The 4,792-nt window shown below is 33.7% G+C and overlaps 1 long non-coding RNA gene across 1 annotated transcript; it reads right to left on the bottom strand.

Moving 5' to 3' along the window:
* Positions 1 to 651: 651 nt before the first annotated feature.
* On the bottom strand, positions 652 to 3,284 carry LOC127879798 (uncharacterized). The gene is made up of 3 exons (XR_008049241.1): positions 3,212 to 3,284; positions 2,516 to 2,643; positions 652 to 2,141 (listed from the first exon to the last, which is right to left on the bottom strand). It is a non-coding gene; the product is annotated as an uncharacterized LOC127879798 (long non-coding RNA).
* Between the last annotated feature and the right edge of the window lie 1,508 nt (positions 3,285 to 4,792).

The raw sequence follows: 4,792 nt of genomic DNA, 5'->3' as shown, positions 1-4,792 counted from the left end.
GGGTCCCATGTGGGCACCTATATGGGCCCCATGTGGGCTGCCAACATGGGACCCAGATGGGAAGTGCAACCGGGCTCCACATGGGTCCCATCTGGGCTGCCCTATGAAAGTATATGGGGCAGCCCAGATAGGACCCATGTGGAGCCCGGTTGCACTACCCATCTGGGTCCCATGTTGGCAGCCCACATGGGGCCCATATAGGTGCCCACATGGGACCCATATAGGTCCAACATGGGCATCCCTTTTACTCAATATGGGCTACATACAGGCAGCCCTTTTACTCAATATGGGCTACATACGGGTAGCCCTTTTACTCAATATGGGCTACATACGGGCAGCATTGTACTAAATATGGGCTACAAACTGGTAGCATTGTATTCAATATGGGTACACAGAGCCTGTAAAAACAACGCATTAATGGAAATTCAGGTTATGTTAGAAATAATATGTAGGCTGCAAACATGAAATACTGTGTTCAAATTGAACATAAGACAAAAGATTCTTGTACATGTACTTCCAATTTCTTTTTTTTAATGTTTTATCTATTTCTTCATGCTGGAACAGAGCGATATCAAAGGGTTCAAGAGCTAAATAGCATTATCCTGCAAGAAATACAAGGTTTTTGTTAAAAGACTTAAAAATTTATTAAAGTACTCTCAACTTTTATTCACATAAAGTATTACACACATATACATGGATACATACATACATAGCAGGAGGATCCCAAGTTAACTATTCTACCAGAGAATTCTAAAATAATATGGTGATTCCTAACTTTTTGAATGTAACATCAGCAAAAATATTTTACATGAAGTTGCTAACGAAAACATGTTTCTATCTAATGTTCTATCCGCTTTTACATGAAGTTGCTTACAAACACATGTTTCTATCTAATGTTCTATCCGCATGGAGTAATGAAACTCATAATCTATAAACCCAAACCAACAGTAAAACTATTTCATGGAACAATAAAGACATAACTTCAAACAATAAGACGTCTTTCTATAACATTATATATGTTGACCAGTTATACAACTATAGAATTAAGGACTTCTATTATTTTGATAATAAATATATATTACATATACAGAATACCTTCAAGTATTTTCCTGATGTACTACACATTACTCAAAAGCAAATAAAATCTTTAATCAATACAAATAATACACCATGTACTCAAAGAACATTTGTAGAAAACATACTTGCAAGACTAAACAAAATATTTTATATAGAGGATATTTGTTGGATCCAGTGGATTATCGATTTTAATTCACGAGTGATCATAGAAAATATATATTCTCTATGAACACGAGTTAATTAAAATCGATAATCCACCGAATCCAATAAATTTTCTTTTTATTTAATGCATTTTTCACCGTTTATATACATTGTTAAAGAGTTTAACTAAAGAATTTTGCTGGGATAATGACGTCATTTCGTCAAAAAAATGACATCATTTCACAGTAAACAATGAAAATTACCGGTATCGATAATTCTCACTGATAATTTTCACTGTTTGAACCAGTTTTAATTCACTGATATTTCTCTATAAACCACCTGAAAGCATTAAATAAAAACTAGAAATTAAAAACCCTGCAAAAAATCCAAAACTCAAATAAATGGCAAATCCTTGTTCGAGAACAAGTCCATATTATTATCTTTGATATCTTCATACATTCTAGTGTATTTCATAATTGCACATGATATATATATATATATATGTCTTTTAAAACCTTCAAAAACGGGAATGCTGTTTCTTCTTTTGCAAAGGAATATATACCATTTCATTTCCAGATAAAAAATATTGTATGCTTTCTTAGAAGATGAGCCTTAAAGGAATGGTTTAGGATCAATGGAGAAAGAACTGTCAAATACATTTACAACATTGCTTAATATATTTGATAAAAAAGCTTGAACTATGCAGCAGTCCTAGAAAAGATGGATCGTAGCTTCATCACCAAGATGCTCTTCAAACTCATCCATTTGCTCAAGTGTTCCAATTGGTAGACTGATGTTCTCTGGCAGTTGCATTGGCTCGTCATCAGAAGCTGACCTAGCCAAGAGCCGCTGCAGCATCCACTTCATTTCCCTGTTCTCGTCTCTCATTGTTTCCAACACCGTTAAAATCTGTGTAACTGCATCTGAAGACAAGAGTAAAAAAAAACTTTACCTAAAATTATGTTGACAATAATATATATCACAGCTGGGTCTTATATAATTATAATATCGGACGTGTGCCGATATAACGGCGGCGGGCCCGATTTGTCCCAACAGCTGTTGTACGGCTCGGGCTGATTATAGAAACTTGCACCTAAATGCCCGTCAACGTCAATTTGTTTCTTTTATTAGTAGAAGTATGTATTATTATAGATCACTAAATGACTGTATTTTATATTTTTTCAGTTGGATTATCTGTTTACATTAATTATTTATGTAATTAACTATCATTTTATAAGCAGTAATTCCAAAACTGAAATTATTTTAAGTTAAAGTTTCAAGCACAAAAATTAGTTACTTTGTCCTATGAACTGGGAAGGCTCTTCAGCTGGACTTAATGGGAGTGACCGGCCTCTGTCATGCACTGCTGGACATTCCTTGTAAAGACGATGTTGGCAAACCAGGTGGTGGTGAATATTTTATTTTCTGAAATAAATGTGTACAATAAACATTACGAATTTAATTATTTCTTAATACACAGACTTTTTAAATATTCTGCAAATATGTGTTTAAATAATCATTAAAATTTGTCCACAGGCAGACAACCTTGGCTTGCGTGCAAGTAATGAAAGACCTATACAAAAAACATTATATTAATTATTATACGTTTAAATTAATAATAATATTATCAATGTATGAGATAAGTAAGATTCTCATGCATTAGCATGATTACTAATTTAGTGTTCCATTTTTTCAGACATGCGCCTGTCTGCTATAAATAGTTTGTATTGAATTTTAGGCAGAATCAAGTTGAATTAAGCAGTTTAACTAAGAGATTGATCTATGGCGACAAACGAACGTTACGACTTACGTCGCGAAAATACATGACAAAGGCAAAGCGATGAAGAAATCTAATAATTTGCAATTTAAATTATTAAACACACAGGCATTCATTGAAGTAACAGATAAATAAATAATGAGTGGTCAGCAATATATATCTGATTTCAAAAGAAATATATAATTACGTGTATAATATCACAATTTAACAACTTACCGTTTCGAGTGTTTTTGTTTTGAATGTTTTCGCGAGGCGGAATTAACATCTGCGCATGCGCATCATGCGCATATTATTTAAATTCTTTATTTTTCTGCGCGATTATTTAAATTGAAATTATCTCTTGAAAATAACTTCATATTAATCATAGTATATACATTATTTAAAACAAAGCCATGTCAAAAACAGAATTTTCAAAAAAAATGTGCGCCCGATAGCTGATTTTGTCCTTTGTTGGGCGGCCAAAATGGGACCCGTATGGGACCCATATGGGCTGCATATTATTTGCTTATGCATTGAGTTTATATTTTTGGGTAAAATATTAGCAGTTGAGATCAAATTTATCATACATACGTTTTAAGAAATTAGTTTTTAATCAAATAAATAAAAGTTTATATCTTTTTCCTGATAACTCAAAAATATGGGACCTATATGGGACCCTTAAGGGCATTCCCATATGGGCTAACCCATATAGGTCCCAAATTACCCATATGGGTTTGCCCAGAAACAGCCCGGTAACTGATTTTGTCCTTTGTTGGGCGGCACAAATGGGACCCATATGGGACCTATATGGACTGCATATTATTTGCTTATCCATTGATTTTCTATTTTTGGGTAAAATATTAGCAGTTTAGATCAAGTTAGTCCAGCATACGTTTTAAGAAATGAGTTTTTAATCAAATAAATACAAGTTTACATCTTTTTCGTGATAGCGCAATAATATGGGACCTATATGGGACCCTTATCGCCATTCCCACATGGTCAAGCCCATATAGCTCCCCAATGACTCCCATATGGGACCCGTATGGGACCCATATGGGCCGCATATTATTTGCTTATGCATTGATTTTCTATTTTTGGGTAGAATATTAGCAGTTTAGATCAAGTTAGTCCTACATACGTTTTAAGAAATGAGTTTTTAATCAAATAAATACAAGTTTACATATTTTTCCCGATAGCGCAATCATATGGGACCTATATGGGACCCTTGTGGGCATTCCCATATGGGCTAGCCCATATTGGTCCCAAATGACTCCCATATGGGCTTACCCATATGGGTTTGCCCAGAAACAGCCCATATGGGACCCATATGTGCATGTTTGCTGGGATATTGCGATTGTATTCCCAAATTAATAAATAAGTTCATATTGCGTTTAACATACGAAGCTGAACCCGTTTAGAAAATATTAAAAAAACAAACAAAAACAAACAACAGTTAAATTTCATTGATGTAAATATGGTAACCTGATTACATATCCACTAGCGTACACATGAAAAATAGTTCGCAAGTAAACAACAAACAATCAAATTTAAACGCAAATAAGTTAACAAAATATATATAATAAATCCGAGAAATCGATACTTAAAACTACCATTTTTGTACTAAAAACATTTTTGAGAGTCATTAAAACACATAATTTCGGAAGTATACAACCAACAATCAAAATGGCTGCCAATGAACGTTCGAAAAGAACGCGAGAAATTATTTACAAAATAACATCATCAAAATAATTAAAGTGAACGCTACTTCGCCGTTTTTTAGATAAGTATACGATCTATTGAAAAACACTAGCATTTGAC

The sequence above is a fragment of the Dreissena polymorpha genome, chromosome 4 (assembly GCF_020536995.1).
Source record: "Dreissena polymorpha isolate Duluth1 chromosome 4, UMN_Dpol_1.0, whole genome shotgun sequence".
Lineage (NCBI taxonomy): Eukaryota > Metazoa > Mollusca > Bivalvia > Myida > Dreissenidae > Dreissena > Dreissena polymorpha.
Note: the sequence above shows the minus strand (reverse complement) of the source record. Positions and strands in the feature narration are given on the sequence as shown.